Raw genomic sequence first — 17,557 nt, 5'->3', positions numbered from 1 at the left:
TTGTTTGTTTTACACATAGGAGGTTTGTGGTAACCCACCTCGAGCAAGCCCGTCAGTGCCATTTTTCCAGCTGCATGATTTTTTTCTTACATTTGCTGAACTTTCACAGCATTATTTTTTAATTAAAGTGTGAACATGGTGTTTTTAGACATAGTGCTATTGCACACTTAAAAAACTACAGTATAGTGTAAACATAAGTTTTACAGGCACTGGGAAAGCAGAAAATTGTGGGACTCGCTGTAATGTGATAGTTGCTTTATTGCCGTGGCCTGGAACTGAGCCGGCAACATCTGTGAGGTCTGCCTGTGCTCTGAAGAGTGGAGAGGAGGCAGTAGACGAAGCCTGCTGAGACCCCGGGAAGGACACAGGGGGTGTCAAAGGAGACCGAGCAGGGTACCTGGACGGCCCCATCCTCCTGGGAGTAGTGACTCAGTGCCCCAGACACGTGTCAGAGAAGTGCTTTATAACAAAAGATTTACAGAAGACCGGAAACCTCATAACACAACGTCCAAAATGTCCAGGTCCAATTTGAAAAATCATTCGTCACCACACGAACCGGGAAAATCTCATCTTCAGTAAAACAAAAGCATGGTTAACAGCTGCAAACTCTGAGATGACACAGATGTTGGAATTACCTGACAAGGACTATAAAACAGCCATAACAAAATGCTTTGAGGAGCAATTACACACATGCTTAAAATAAATCCAAAAACCTAGAAAGGCTCAGCAAAGAAATAGAAGATGTAAAGAACACAATGGATATTTAAGATTTGAAAGATGCAATAATTAAAATAAAAGGCTCCCTGCATGGATGGGCCCGACAGCAGAATGGAGGCGACAGAGGAAATAATGATGTAAAGATAAACAACAGAAATGACTGGGGCTTCCCTGCTTGCACGGTGGTTCAGAATCCACCTGCCAACGCAGGGGACACGGGTTCGAGGCCTGGTCTGGAAGGATCCCACCTGCTGTGGAGCAACTGAGCCTGCGAGCCACAACTACTGAAGCCCACGTGCCTAGCACCCGTGCTCCACAACAAGAGAAGCCGCTGCAACGAGAAGCCCACACACCACAACTAGAGAAAGCCCACGCACAGCAAGGAAGACATAACGCAGCCAATAAATAAAATCAATCGATCAATTTTATTTAAAAAAAGGAAAGAAATTATTCAATCTGAACACCAGGGAGCACATATTCTGCAGAAGCATGGCAACGGAGTCTCAATGATCTCACATCCCTGGGATCCAAGTCCTAGAAGCAGGGGACAGAGAGAGAACCAGACTGGAAAACTATTCAAGGAATAATGGCTGAAATTTCTGAAACGTGGAAATCTACGCATACATGAAACTCAGGGAACCCCAAACAGGATGAGCCCCAAGAAAGCCACGCCAAGACATCACAATCCAGCAGAAGAGGAAGCCGTTCCCTGAGTGCAGTGAGACACATGCGGCCTCACTATGTAAGGACCCCACTCACGTGACTGTGGACTTACCGGAAACGCGAGGCAGGAAGGAAGTGGCACCAACGGTTACAAGCTCTGAAAGAAAAGAGCTGTCGATCCCCAGTTCTGCAGATGGTGAAACTATCCTCCAGGAATCAAGGGGACATAGAGACCCTCTCGGGTGAAGGAAAACTGAGAGGATTATCACAAGCAGACCTCCCCTACCTTAACACCCAAGGGAAGCTCTGGCCCCAGAAAACGGAGGGATTTTGGAACATCAGGAAGCAAGAAAGAAGAATGGGAAAACAAAAATGTGGACACGAGGACAGCGCAGAGGAGAGAACCTCCAAACTGCCCGGTTACTTTTCTTCCACGAGCACCAGCCTCACAAGATTTTCAAATTTTGAGGCAGCAAAAAATCAATTCACAGTGTTCTCATCCAAAGATGTTAGCATCTTTTGTTAATCTACTAATATTTCAAGAAACAAGGATAAAACCATAAGTCTTCTTTCAATTCCCAAGCCTGTACAGTGATGGGAGATGCCTGAATTCCACGCAGCACAGAGAACCTGTGGAACACTCGGGCAATCATGACACACCCAGAAGGGGCCATGCCTTCATGGTAGAGCCAAAGGGACTCTAGAATGTCCCGAAACACAGATTTTTTTTTTAAGGCGTGAAAGAATAAGTTGACCCACAAAGTCATGTAATTTCCAAAACATAGTCACGCCATCTTTAAAGAAAGGGAATAGCATCTGTATACTCAACAATATAACTTTCACATCATCTGCACAGTAAATTAAAAACCCTGCATTCAGGCTGAAGATCAGCGGTTACGGCCACCCTCAAAGACACAAGGGAGGCAGTGGTGGCCCATCACACACCAGCCTGGCCCCTGCACAGACTGAACGGATCAAGGGTGGTGGATGGTGGAGGGCCTCTGACTTCACCCAGTGCTAAGTCCTGTCACAGCTGCTGTGCAGGGTGGATACTTTTCCCAGGACAGAATTAGGCAGCCTTGGGTCATTTCTCTGCAGCTGTGCATCTGCTAACTAAGAAGCAGCTCTTCTTCACCCAGGATGCACTGCAGCTCATGTCCACACTTTGCCCAGAGAAAAATTAACTCTCCCTCTTTCACAGCACAGGCCAAAGGGACCCTTGGGATCATGACATCAGGCAGAACATCCCATTTGTCCACAATGTTGATGACATCTTATTAACTGGACCTGATGGGTAGAGGGTGGTGAGTGCTCTGGTATATACTCCGTATGGTGGGAGATGTAAAAAGAAGAAAAGAAAAGACATTCAGAGACTCAGAGCCGGCCAAAGAGTGACCTTTGCGGAGGTCCTGTTCTCCGAGGGCTGCCAGGACCCACCCTGTGTAGTAAAGCACGTGCCCCTGCACCTGGCAACACCTAACACTGAGAAAGAGGCGCAATTCTGGGTGTGCCTCCTGGCTTGCGGAAGCAGCATCCCTCATCCCCGAGAAAACAAGGGGCGTCTCAGGTGACGGAGAAGCTCGCGGGTCTGGGGGAGCCCCGGGAAGGTGGGGCTCTGCAGGGGCTCCAGGCTGCAGCACCAGGACCCCGAGTGTCCGGGTGAACCGGAGGCTGTGTGACCTCTCGGCTGAGCCCCAGGGGCAGAGGTGAGGTGCAGCCCTACGGGCTCCTGTCACCACATCCACCACCTGCGACAGAGTGAGATGCCCCTTAAAAAGCTGCTCCTGACAGGCCCCTGGTTCCCAGCAGACACTGGCTGACATCAAAGACACGTCAGGTGTGAGCCGGGTGTTGTCCTTCCCGCCAAGTCACTGGGCTGCAACCCAGCGCTGGATGAGGGGAAACCTGGGGCCACGAACAGGTCCGCGGGACAAGGTACGTCCCACACAGACAGGGTTGGAGGCACAGGGTACCTCCACAGCCTCCCCGTCACAGTGACACCCCTCCCTCAGCGGTCCTCGGCAGCTTTACGGCCCGGGTCACGTCTGGGCAGCGCCAGGTTTGGGGGTGGTGTTGCTCTACAGCCCTGTATCTGAAAGATGCTAATGAGGGAGAATGCTGTCGGGGGCAGACATCTGGGTGAGGAACAGGGAAAGCCCTTCTGTGTGGGTGGGAAGAGAGCAGGCAGATGGAAAGAGGTACCCCGACCCGGGTAAAGGAGCAACCGCCCTGCCTGGACGGTCAGGGGAACCGAGCGGGAGGAGACAAGGGTGTCCAGGAGGGAGACATGGGCACAGGAGGGGGCACCGGGCACCTGGGCCTTTGAGTGAGGCATTAACGTCCCCACGGAGCCCCACGGCACCCAGGGTCCACCAGCCACGGGGACAGGACGCCCGGGTCAGGGGGTGGCGGCCGCCTCTGCCTCCGGGCTCACACACTGGGCCTTTGAAGGACGGCCACGGAGGCAGAGACGGAGGCTCGTCACGAGCCTGGGTCAGGGGCGGACTGCCGGTCACCCAGAGCAGCCCAACTACAGACACTGCTGGATGTCCAGCGCGTCAGCAGAGGAGCCGAACTCTGAGCCCTTAACCTTGTGTCGTTTCTTATGGAAGGAAATCAGACGTGTGCTGGCAGTGATTTCATCCTGGTGGAGTGGACACGGGTGGAGCCTGACTAGCGTGTGTGTGTGTGTCTGTCGAGGCATGAAGGGCACCCCCTTTCAAGTGTGCAGTTTGATCAGCTTTGGCAAATGTACCAGTTCATATAGAAACTGTCACTGCAACCGATGTATAAAACACTGCTGTCACTCCTAAAATTCCATGGCGACCTTTTAGTCCACCCCAAACCCAGACTAAAGAAAACAGCAACCAGCTTTTTCACTAGGTATTATCTTCGCCAAGTCTAGAATTTCATAAAAATGGAGCCGTAAATTATGTACTCTTCCATATCTGCCTTCTTTTGCACAGTATGATGTTTTTAATTCATCAATTTTGTTGGCATCTCATTTTATTTTAACTTCATTTCTCTAATAATTATAGTTGTTAAGCACTTTTTCATTTGCTTACTGGTCATTTATATGTCCTCTTTTTTATTTTTTTTTAAATTTTTTGGCTGGGTTGCGTCTTTGTTGCTGCGAGTGGGTGTTCTCTAGTTGTGGTGAGCAGGGGCTACTGTTCGTTCTGGTGTGCAGGCTCCTCATTGCAGTGGCTTCTCTTGTTGCAGAGCACCCGTTTTAGGCACATGGGCTTCAGTAGTTGCAGCACACAGGCTCAGTAGTTGTGGCACGAGGAGGGTTCCAGAGCACTTGGACTTCAGGACTTGGGGCGTGTGGGCTCAGTAGCTGCGGCGCACCAGCTTAGCTGCTCCAGGACATGTGGGATCTTCCAGGACCAGGGATCCAACCAGTGTCCCCTGAATTGGCAGGCAGATTCTCAACCACTGTGCCACCAGCGAAGTCCTTATATATCTTCTAGTGAGAAACGTCTGTTCAAATTGTTTTGCACATATGGGAACATTTTATTATTATTTATTTGCAACGTCCTTACTTATTCTACACACAAATCCTTTATCACACACACACACTATACATATATTTTTTTTCTCTTAATCTTGGCTGGTTTCTTCCATTTCCTAACACTGTCTTTTGAAGAGCAAAAGGTTTTAATTTTATGAAGTTCAATGAATCTTTTTCTTGTTGTTACTGTTTGCACTTTTTGTACCTTTCTTAAGGAATGGTTGTCTAACCCAAGACTGTGAACACTTTCCTTAACATTTTCTTTTAGGTACTTTATGGTTTTGACTTTTGCAATTAGGTCTGTGATCTGTTTCACGTGAATTATTACATTTACTTTGAGGTAGAGGTGAAGGTTCTTTTTTTGTTTTTTTTCCAAATAGATACACAGTTCTTCCAGAAACATTTCTTAAGAAGATTATCTTTTCCTCAAGATAACCTCTCTCCTCTCCTCTTATTGAAAAAAATCAATTGATCATGTATGTGTGAGTTTACTTCTGGGATGTCTATGCTTTAGTTTTCTACCTACCTGTCCTCATGCAAAAATCACACTGTCCATTACATTTGTTCCTTCCACAGAAAGTCTTGGAATAAGGTGTCTGATTTTATTTCTCTTCTAAATTCTTCAACTATTTTTCTTCTTGTGTATTTTCACATACATTTTAGTATCAGCCTGTCAATTGCTACAAAAGCTAGTTCAGATTTTGATTGGGGTTTCTCTGAATACATGTCGATTTGGAGAGAGCTGATATCTTAACAACACTGAGTCCTTCAATCAATAAATGCGGTATATCTTTTTTTTAGTTCTTTAATTTCTCTTAGCCAAGTACTATAGTTTTCAGTCTTCAGATCTTACACATGTATACTTACGTTTATCCCTACATGTTCATAGCGTTTGGTGTTATCGTACATAGTACTTTGCTTTAATTTTACTTTCCAGTTGTTCCTCGTTAATTTGTAGAAAACAATGAATTGCCTTTACAATACTGATCTTTAAGCTTGAGACCCTGCTCCTTCACCTACTGGTTGCAGAAGCTCCTCTGTAGATTCCCTAGGATTACTGCCACACAGGGTCATGTGGACTGGAAATAGAGAGTGTTCTCCTCCTTCCATTTCAATCTGCAGGCCTCTTTTCCTCTCCTTGTCTAGCTGCACTGGCCAATGCTGAACAGAAGGCACAAGAGTGTCATTGTCTGGTTCCCACCCACAGAGGGAAAGCATTCGGTATGACACCAGCTAAACGTGGATCCCAGATGCTCTGCGTCTGATTGAGGAAGCTGCCTTCTATTCCTACACAGCTGGGCATTTTATTAATTTTATCAAGTCGTCGTGTGCATATACTTACACAATGACGTGGGTTTTCTTTGTTAGTGTATTAACATCAAGTGAATTAACCCGACTGGTTTTCAAAAGCTTAACTAGCCTGATGTCCAAGGATAAAACATACTTGGTTGTGATGTCTTATCCTTTTCACTTACCAATATTTGGTTGAGGATGTTTGCATCTCGGTTCTTGAGGGAGAATGGTCTGCAGCTCTCTTCCCTTGCACTGTCTTTGTTTGATTTGAGTCTGGAGTAATGCTTACCTCATAAAATTGCTGCAAAGTGTTTCTTTCCCTTCTATTTTCTGGAAGAGATGGTGTAAAACTATACTATTTCTTCCCAAATGTTTACTAGTACATGCCAGTAAGGCCACTGTGACCAGGAGCTTGCTTTGTTGGAAAATTGTTTTAATTACAAATTCAACGTCTTTAATATTTTTACAGAGTATTTAGATTATTTCTTTTTAGGTGAGTCTGGTAGTCTGTGCCTCTCAAGAGTTGATCTGTTCCATTTAAGTTGTCAAAATTCTGGGCACAGAATTGTCTGTAATATCCGTTTCTCATCCTATAATGTCAGTAAGGTTTGTAGTAATACTGTGTCATTCATTCTAAATATTGGCAAAATATGTCTTCTCTATTTTTCCATGATGTCTCTGGCCAGTAGTTTGTCAATTGTATTGGCCATCCTCAACACTCATCTTTGGGGCTCAATCATTTCTGTTGCTCTTACAAAACCCACCAGACGTTGTCGTTTTTGCTTTCAGTAGCCGTACATATGTTAAAGACCTTGGGAGAAAAATCCACTATTACGCTGATCTGAATATTCACCACTTTTTGCTCTTCCCTTGTTGCTGAATTTCCAAGTTTCCCTCTAGAATGATTTCCATTCTGCCTGAAGAACTGACTTAGCATTTCTTTTAGAGCAGGTCTGCAGGCAACACATTCTCTCCGGGTTCCTTCCTCTAAGAATGACTATTCTGCTTTCCTTCCTGAAGAAGACATCCAGGAATGCCAGCCGGCTCTCCTTGCCTCTCAGAACTATGAGTCTTCTGACCATAGTGGTTTCTGACATGAAATCTGTCATCATTCACATCGCTTCTCCTCTGCATGTAACCGGGCACTTTTCTCTGGATGCTTCCATTGTTTCCCACTGATTTGTTATGATTGTGATGGGAAGGCATCGTTTTCAAAACATCTGATTTTTCATTTGTTGAGGATCTTGGATGTGTAATTGATGACTTTCAACAAATCTGTACACTGGTCAGTATTTATTTCCTCAAAAAATATTTTTCCTCATTGATGTCTTTCTCATTTTGCTAGGAAATCAATGATATATATTGTCTCACAGATCCTGGGTCTGTGTTCATTTTTTAAACTCTTCTTTGCCTCCAACCTGCACTCTTACCCACCCCACGCCTGGAGAAGGAACCTGCAGAGTGAGAGGAAGAGTTCTGCCCAGGGGAGGAAGGGGCACTGAGGCGGCAGAATTACTCAGAGGTTCTGAAGAAGGGAGATGAGAAAAGATGGTGCTGAATTACACACACAAGGAAGTCAGTGAAGGGAAGTGTTTGGGGAAGAGAAAGTCCCCAGTCCCAGGTCAGGAGGCAGGGCTGTGCTTCATTCTAAACAACGGTGATCAGTCTTCCAGGCGTCTCCCCACGCATCCCTCTCTCCTGGGGTCATCCTATTTATGGCCATTCCGTCGGCTCCTCCAGGCAACCAAGGCAGAGAGCGGAAGTGCTTTCAATCCCGCACTTCACACCCGATCAGAAGATACACTCCACTGTGGTCCTTGAGCTCTTGTAAACAATGTCCCCTTGGGACACCCCTGGCGGTCCAGTGGTTAGGACTCCACACTTCCAATGCAGGGGGCGTGGGTTTGATCCCTTGTTGGGGAACTAACATCCCACATGCTGCACGGCGAGGCCAAAAAATAAGAAAATGTTAAAAATTTTAAAACAATGTCCCTGATGCATTGCAAGACTCAAGACGTCTTGTCTGTGTCATCACATCAGCCTCCTCCCTGGTCCTCCACTCCAGGCCCCACTCCTCTCTCCCCTTCATTCTTCTCACCACCTCCACAGGGCTCTTCCTATAACTGTAACGGGTCTGAGCCTGCCCTGCTCAAAACCCTTCCAACAGTTTCACCTTTGAAACAAAGTCAAGGTGCCCCTCTGATGTTCAAGGCTGTCAGTGAGCAGCCCCAGCAAACACTCGCCCTCCCCAACCAGACTCATCACACTTAACCACATCTGCCCCCGACACACACACACCCAGAGCTCCTGACCTACTCTGCGCCCCTCGGCCAGTTTGAACTGAGCCACCTCCTTTCCAATCTGCCAGACCAGGACGCCTTTCTTTCTCATTCAACTCAGCTATAGACATAACTAGTGCTAGAGGTGTGTGTAAGCTTTATATGAGAAAACCATGTGAATGACTTAAAATACTGGTCAACACACCATCCAGAAGCCAGATTAATGTTGGAGTTTTACTATTAATAGAGTTAATTATCAACAGAGCCCTCTTGCATTACGTTCTCTACATGGTGGAAATCCTTTAAAATAGAAACCTGTTAGGGGCTTCCCTGGTGGCCCAGCGGTTATGAATCCGCCTTCCCTGGTTGGGTAACTAAGATCCCACATGCCCCGGGGAAGCTAAGCCTGGGTGCTCTGGAGCCCACATGCCACAACTATAGAGCCTGTGCACTGCAATTACTGGGCCCACGATCTAGAGCCTGTGCGCTGCAAGGAAGATCCCGCGTCCCTCAGCTAAGACCAAACACAGCCAAATAAATAAATAAATAAATATTTTGTAATACTCCCCTGTTCTCCACTTACCCCCTCTCCCTACCCTTTATGTACTTATTTATTTATTTACTTACTTACTTATTTATTTATTTACTTTTGGCCCTGTTGGGTCTTGCTTGCTGCCCATGGGCTTTCTCTAGTTGCCGCTAGTGGGGGCTATTCTTCCTTGCAGAGCTCAGGCTTAGTGCAGTGGCTTCCCTTGTTGCAGAGCACAGGCTGTAGGCATGCAGGCTTCAGTAGTTCTGGCACGAGGGCTTCAGTACTTGTGGCTCGTGGGCTCTAGAGCGAGGCTCACTAGTGGTGCACACAGTCAGTTGCGCCACGGCATGTGGGATCTTCCCGGACCAAGGATCGAACTCGAGTCCTGAATTCGCAGGTGGATTCTTAACAACTGTGCCACCACGGAAGTCCCTCCCTAATCTTGAAAGAAAGAGAGAAAGAAAGAAAGAAAGAAAGGAAGGAAGAAAGGAAGAAAGAAAGGAAGGAAGGAAAGAAGGAAGCAAGGAAGGAAGGAAGGAAGGAAGGAAGGAAGGAAGGAAGGGAGGAAGGAAGGGAGGGAGGGAGGGAGGGAGGGAAAGGAAGAAAGAAAGGAATCTGTCTGTACTCTCTGCTGTCTAAAACCTTCCCATTGCTTTAAAGATAAAATCCAAACTACATACATAGCACTGAAGGTCCAGTGCAGCAAGGCACCAGCCTTCGCCTAATGGCTCACAATTCTGAGAACAGCTCAGATCTCTCTGGTCAAGGACGCCTCCACCACCCACGGCCACCACCCCTGAGCTCACTACTGCTCATCCACCCACCAGAAGGACACCTCACAACCAGGACCCAGGCTTCAGCACGTCTACCCGCTCAGGAAACTCACTGTTCCCAGTATTCCTTTTTCCTCCCAGTTGTAAGAGTCTCACAAGATTATAACTGAATTGTCATGTAAATATCTGTAATGTCTGTTTTCATTCATCTGAGCCCCACAAGTTCAGGGAAGGAATCGGCAGCTTCCCAATGAATCTCCAGGGTCTGGAGCCATGACTGAACACAGTCACTGCTCAACAAAACTGACAGACTGGACTAGCTGACGGAAGAAAGGAACAAAGCCTGCATCTACAGTAGCTCAGGAAAGGGAAGTGACTTGCCTCATATCCCACAGCCTCTACGAGAAGCAGAGTAAGACCTGGAACAGGAATTGGGGTGGCCCCTGGGCCCTGCCCTGCCTCTTCCGGCCTCACCTTCTGGGATCACATCACTCCCTGGACTGGGATTTGGCGCAAGGCGGAGGCAGGACAGGCAGGCAGAGTGAGAAACGGGGGATCTGGTGACTCTCAGATCTGGCCCAAAAGGTCCCCAGAGACTGCTGTCTCCTCGGCCCCATCCTGCAGGGAGGGCAGAGGAGGGCTGATGAGGAGCCCGAGACACGGGACACACAGCCTGCACTTGGTCACACCCTGGGCGTCTGTCTGTCCTGCTGGCTCTGTGGACTGTGTAAGACACCAGCACGGCAGAGCCACGGGAGGCAGAGCCACGATCCCCACCCTCACTGCCCTTTTCTGCCTCGCTGAGCTTTGGGGAAAGGACGGGGGATGGGGTCCCTCCCCTCCAAGGTCTAAATGCTGAGAGACCCCAGGTCTCAGGAGATCAGCGGGGGCAGAACCGGGCAGGGAGGCTAGATGTGCTCACCCCAGACCTGACCCCAGCACTCAGGGCCCAGACCAGGCCTGGAGCATCTGTGATGGGGGGTGGGGGACGGGCGCTCACAGGGAACGCTCTCCCAGGGCTCTGCTGGGACCCACGAGACCAGGTCCAGGCAGGTGAGAACCCCACAGACTCCGGCTTCAACCCAACAACCCCCTGGTCATCTGGGGGGTGCAAAGTGTGTTTGAGATGATGGTGACCAGTCTGGAAGGGGCTGGGGGGTGACAGATGGGGAAACTGAGGGGAGGAGGGTACCCCTGACACTTCAGGTCTGGTTCCTTTCCAGGGCTCCTCCCCAAACCCTCCATCTAGGCTGACCCATGCTCCAGGGTCTCCAAGGGGAGACTCTGACCAGCTGGAGTCAGGGGTCTCTGTGGGCTGATGCCTACAGCCAGTATAAAAGGATCTCTCTAGTGTCTAGAAGACTAAGGCCCCACAGGACTCCAGGAACAAGGCCAGTGTCCCCTCGGATCCTCGAGTCCCGCACTGCAGGGTGGTATCAGTGTGCTCCTCACAGCAGGAACGCTGGTCAGAGAGGAGGGGCCCCTGCCCCTGGCGGTGACAGGTAAGAGGGAGGACCCGGGTCCCCTCCCACTGTGGGCCCCTCCTCCCAGGCAGGGGGAGCAGAGTGTGGGCTCAGGGGGGCCTCTCCCCTCGCAGCCCACACCTGGGGGGAGTGGGGTGAAGGGCCCCCCTTAACACAGCCCCTCCCCCTCCCTCAGGAGGGCACAGAGCCCCTCCCTCTGGGCCCAACCAAGCCCTGTGGGGCCTCAGGAGGGAGCGTGTCCCAGGCATGTAGCTCACAGTGTGCAGTGGGGACTTTGTAGCTGCTGAAAGAGGGAGGCGCTGACCCGCCCCACACAGCACATCGAGGGCATGGAGGACCTATAGGAGGGGACAGGCCTGCGCCCTGTGGGCCCCGTGAGCACCTCCCATGGGGGGACCGGCAGATGCTATGATCCTCCCAGCTCCCTCCCCATGTGTGGTCACACCCCAGGCACCCTCTGCATCTCCAGGTCACAGGTGAGGGCCCCCAGCCCCATCTATTTCCTGGACCCCTGACCTAAGCCTTGTGCTCAGTGAGACCTGGGAACAACAGGGCAGTCACGGACACTGTCGTCCTGGGGCAGAACCACTGGCAGGAGGCTTGGGAGGGACCAGGGAGGACTCTGACTGCAGCCCCAGGGAGCAAGTGGGGTGTGTGTCCCCCTCGGTGCCACTGTCCCTGCGCTGCAGGCGTGTACAGGGAGCCTCCCTCTCAGCCCAGCCGGGCTCACTCATGCGCCTTGGACACAGCTTCACCCTCCCGTGTTGCTCAGAGGCCGGATTTCACAGATTCTCTCTGACCAAGGACGAGGAGGTCACACCTCCCCTCCGTCATGAGGGACAGCAGAGCCCTGACCTCCCCACAGGCCATGTGAGCCGCACCCACGGGGTGGGTACAGAGGCTACAGTGGACACAACCTCTCCTATGTGGGGTCAGCCCCCAGCGCCCTCCTGCACATCCTGGTCGCGGGTGAGGAGCCCCTGTCCTGGCCCATGTCCTGACTGTCTGCTAAAGGCCCTGGGCCCAGGGTCCGCCCTGGAGGTGAGGGGTCCAGGGAGAGGGAGGAGAGGCTGAGAAGGGGTGTGGCCTATAAGGACAGGGTGTGAGAAAAAGGGAGAGGGGGCATGAAGACTAAAGAGACCCACACAGAGGGGCTGAGAGCAGCTGAGAGGGCATCACAGGGAGGGTCCCTGGAGAGAGGACGGTGGTCCCTCAGCTCAGGGTCAAGGGTGTGTGTGGCGGTGGCTCTCTACACATCACACCTTCCTCTCCCCCAGAAATGCACAAGAAACCATCCCTCTCAGCCCAGACAGGGCCCTTAGTGCCCTGGGGAGAGAAGGTGACCCTGCAGTGTGCCTCTGAGGTCTGATCTGATTCCCTCCATCTGTCCAAGGAGGGGTCACTGGCTCCTCCCCAGCACCTTCGTCTGCAGGACCCAGCTGCACCCTTTCAGGCCAACTTCACCTTGAGTCCTGTGACCTCAGCCCACCGTGGGACCTACAGGTGCTACAGTTCACACAGCACTTCCCCCACCTTGGCTGGGAAAATGCCCACCTGAGGGAGGGAGAAAAAAGGCAGGTGGCCTCTGTGGCCACTGTCCGTGGTGTTGATTTCTAGGAGCCCTTAGACTCAATGCGCCTTGGAATCAGCCGCACAAGGTGAAGGGCAGAGTGAAGGTGGCCTCTCATTGTCAGGTCAAGGAGGTGGTCGATTTCACTGGACAGCTACATGTAAATCAATGAAATGAGAACATTCCCTCACACCACATATAAAAATAAACTCAAAATAGTTTCAAGACCTAAATGTAAGACATGACACCATAAAACTCCTAGAAGAGAACACAGGCCACATGCTCTCTGACAAAAAATTGTACCAATATTTTCTTAGATCAGTCTCCCAAGGAAAAAGAAATAAAAGCAAAAATGAACAAATGGAACCTGATCACACTTACAAGCTGTTGCACAGCACAGGAAATCATCAACAAATTGAAAAGACAACATACACAATGGGAGAAAATAGTTGCAAATGATACAATCAAAGTATACAAACTCTCATACAACTCAAAATCAAACAAACAACCCATTCAAAAAAACAGACAGAAGAACTGAATAGACATTTTCCAAAAAATATGCAGACGGCCAACAGGCACATGAAAAATGGTCAACATTGTCAATTAGTAGAGAAATGCCAGTCAAAACCACAATGAGGTATCACCTCCGTCAGAATGACTATCATCAAAACTACAAATAACAAACACTGAAGAGGGTGTGGAGAAAAGGGAACCCTCCGAGACTGTGGGTAGGAATGTACTTTGGAGAACACTATGGAGAACAGTATACAGGATCCTTGAAAACCTAAAAATAGAGCTACCATATGATCCAGCAACCCAGTCCTGGCTGTATGTAACCGGAAAAAAAGAAAACTCTAATTCAAGAGGTACATGCACTTCACTGTTCACAGCAGCACTATTAGCAACACCCAAGACATGGACGCAACCCAGGTGCCCATCAACAGATGAGGGATTAAGAAGCTGTGGTGTACAGGGGAATTCCCAGGAGGTCTATTGGGTAGGTCCCTGTGCTTTCACCTCCACATGCCCAAGTTCAATACCTGGTTAAAGAACTAAGATCCCACAAACCATGCGGCATGCCAGAAAAGAAAAAGGGAGGCGGAGGAGGAGGGGGAGGAGGAGGGAGAGGGGGAGGAGCAGGGGGAGGAGGAGGAGGAGGAGGGGGAGGAGGAGGAGTCGTCTTGTGCAGGGAACACTTTGGACCTTTAAAGGCACTTTTCTTCCAGCTTACAGCCATCCTCTCTGTGGCCATCAGAGGGCACATAAGAGACACGGCAGAGTATGTCCTTGGACTAAGACCATGTTCAGAATGAGACACACCCTAGACTGCTTGTTGAACAGAGACATTATTTCCCCCAAATGAGTGTCTGCCCTCAGGAAACGCCAGGTGAGTCCGGGAGAGATGATGCTCCCAGCTGGTCCAGCAAAGGAGCCTAAACACCCTTCAGTGAGGGAGTCCTCACACTGTGCGGGTGAAATGAACCCCCCTCCTACACCATCAGCTCCCACAGCTCTGCACATCACAGCATGAGACACTTCAAGGTGATAAACTCAGTAAGAAGCGCTGGACTGGGAGTCTGAACCATAGGGTTCCAGTAAGAGTATCAGCTGCTGGCTGTTGAATGTGGATAAATCACATGTCCCTTCTTGGGCAGTTTTTGCCTCTCTTTAAAACAATAAAGCAAGTAGTATTGCAAAGTGTGAGGCTTACATGAGATGACGCAGGTTATAAAACATATATATTACTACTATTATTAAGTATTTGCATCTCTGGGACAGTCGTCCACCAAAGCCCACCTAGAGCCAGGAGCTTCAGTGCAGGTCTATCCCTACATATGGATCCTCAGGGGCTAGATTCCCTGGAAGGTCACCTGGAAATAACTGGGCCCTGACTCAGGGTGAGGGAGACCCCTGGTCCCCTGAGTGGAGGAGGTGGTGTGTGACGCTCTCAGGTCTCTTCAGGTGCCGCCTAACCTCATCCCCATGTCTCTCATTTGAAACTGCGACAGATATCTGTGCACCCTTCTCATTTTATTTCCTGTGTGAATTAACAATCTTTTCTTCCTTCCATTTCTGCTCTCACTATGAGGCATTCTAGAAAATTTAATCAACAATTTTATGCAAGATGATGGAACAGGAAGTCCCAGCCCACATTCCCTGGCAGAAACACTGATAAAACAATGGTATTTTGGGCAAATAACTTTTAGGGAACAATAGAAAATGACCTGCAACATTTCAAATGAGCGTGAAACTAAGAAAAACCACTTCGAAAAGGATGAAAGGAGCAGTTTCCATATCCCCCATCACCCCTCCCCCAAGCTGGCACAGCGCAGCCCTGAGGGTCCCTCCCTCCTGCCCAGGCTTCCTCCTCCCTCAGAGGAGAGGGAGGGAGGCTGTACCCACATCCCAGGCTCCGGGCGCTGCCTCAGGGACCTCCTGGCCCCTCCCCTCCCTCAGAACACAAGGCCACAGGCACACGTGGGGCAGCAAAGAAGGAACAAAAGGGACAGGGGCTCTAGCAGCCGCACAGCCTGGCGGGATGGAGAGGAGGACGGATCCTGAGACTCCTCCCTCAGGGGGAGGAACGTGGAGCTCGCCCCCAGCCCCCGCACCCCCTGCGCTCCTCCAGGGAAGGGGCGCCCAGCTCTGCAGGACACGGCGGAGGCACACAACGCGGAATCCTCTCCCCAGGAGGAGGATGTGGAGCGCGCACGTCCACAGAACACGTCCGAGAGGCTCCAGAACCTCGAACTGGGCTGATCTGCAAAATCTCACCAAGAAGACGGGAAGAGGCGTCTGCTTCTTCCAACACACAGACACCAGAGCAAAGCTACATGACACACGAAGAACCAGGGTATGTGACACTGCCAAAGGAAAAGGATAAAGAGTGCAAAATGAAGATCTATTGTAGGAAACCAGAGAGGACGCAGAGGACAGGAACTTGGAAAAACCTGTGGAGCCCACATGACGGCTGAGTGACTGTAAACATGTTCTGAAAACAGAACCAGTCTCAAAGGAAAACTGACTGCGATAAGGCAGTCAGGTAGCCCGATGGTGCCAGCTCCGGGTTGAAGCTTAGCTATACTCCCTAGTAGTGATAATATACACAAGGCGTTCTCTTTTGTCTCTTCTAAGTCTCATGCCTTGTGTTTTTCGTTATTTTGTTTTACAATTTGGTCTCTGCTAGAATGCTTTTGATCTTTCTCAATAAATATGCCATGGGAATCAGAGCTCGGGGCTCTGGACTGGCTTGGTCTTGAGTCCCCGGACCCCATGCTTTCCTATACTCTGTGAATTTTCTTAATCACACCCTGCCACTCACATTCAGGTTCGTTCGTGTGGAGGTTACCTCCACATCTATGAGTTGCCTAATTATTCAAAATAATTGCCTTAAAGAAGCCCTGTGAACAGATCTCCCACAAGGGTGCCAAGACACAATGGGAAAGGACAGTCCCTTCCATAAATGGTGCTGGGAAACAAGAAGAAAACATGCAGAAAACATGTGGACCCTCAGCTCACAGCATGCATGAAATCAACTCAAAATGGATCAGAGACTCAAACACAAGGCCTGAAAGCATAAAACCAGAAGAAAAAAGCATAGGGAAAAGCTTCATGACATGGGTTTGGACAATGTTCTTTTGGATATGATACCAAAAGCACAGGCAGCAAAGGCAAAAATAGACACCGGGGAGTGCATCCAATTAAACGCTTCTACACAGCAAAGGAAACAGTCAGCAGAGGAAAAAGGCACCGTACAGAATGGGAGGAGATATTTGCAAACCATATATCCGATAAGGAGCTACTTGTCAAAATATATATGGAACTCACACAACTCAATGCATGGTAATAACAACCCAAGTTTAAAGTGGGCAAAGGACTGAAGAGGCATTTCTAAAAATAACTCATCCAAATGACCAAACAGGACGTGAAAAGGTGCTCAGCATCCCTCAGCCTCAGGGAAAAGCAAATCAAAACTACAACGAGAGATGACCTCACACCTGTTAGAATGGCTGTTATGAAACGGACAAAAGATAACAAGCGTTGGCAGAAGGTCGGAGGAAAGGGAACCTTGTACCTTCTTGGTGGGAACGCAAGTTGGTGCAGCCACCAATGGAAACAGTATTAAGTTTCCTCAAACAATTCAAAATAGAACCACCTACCATCAGATCCGGCAATTCCACATCCAAGCATCCATCCACAACAGAGGAAACCAGGATCTCAGGGAGACGTCTGCTCTCCTGTGTTCACTGAAGCTTCATTCACAGTGGCCAGGATACAGGAACCACTTCCATGTCTGTCGATAAATGAAGAGAGAAAGAAAATGTGAGATACACACACACACACACACACACACACACACACACACACACACACACAGGAATATCATTCAGCGTTTAAAAAGCAAGGAATCCGGACTTCCTAGGTGGCGCAGTGGCAAAGAATCCACCTGCCAATGCAGGGGACATGGGTGCGAGCCCTGCCCTGGGAAGATCCCACATGCCACGGAGCAACTAAGCCCATACGCCACAACTACTGAGGCTGTGCTCTAGAGCCCGTGAGCCACAACTACAGAGCCCATGTGCCGCAACTATTGAAGCCCACGCACCTAGGGCCCGTGATTGACAAGAGAAGCCACTACAGTGAGGAGCCTGCGCACCACAATGAAGACTAGCCCCTGCTCACATAAACTAGCGAAAGCCCGTGTGCAGCAACGAAGACCCAACGCAGCCAA

At 49.6% G+C, this 17,557-nt stretch overlaps 1 pseudogene; it reads left to right on the top strand.

Annotated features, from left to right (window-relative positions):
* Positions 1-6,239: 6,239 nt before the first annotated feature.
* On the top strand, positions 6,240-12,813 carry LOC130838181 (leukocyte immunoglobulin-like receptor subfamily A member 6; annotated as a pseudogene).
* Positions 12,814-17,557: the final 4,744 nt, after the last annotated feature.

The sequence above is a fragment of the Hippopotamus amphibius genome, chromosome 16 (assembly GCF_030028045.1).
Source record: "Hippopotamus amphibius kiboko isolate mHipAmp2 chromosome 16, mHipAmp2.hap2, whole genome shotgun sequence".
NCBI classification, from domain to species: Eukaryota; Metazoa; Chordata; class Mammalia; order Artiodactyla; family Hippopotamidae; genus Hippopotamus; species Hippopotamus amphibius.
This window is presented reverse-complemented; position numbering and strand designations above follow the sequence as displayed.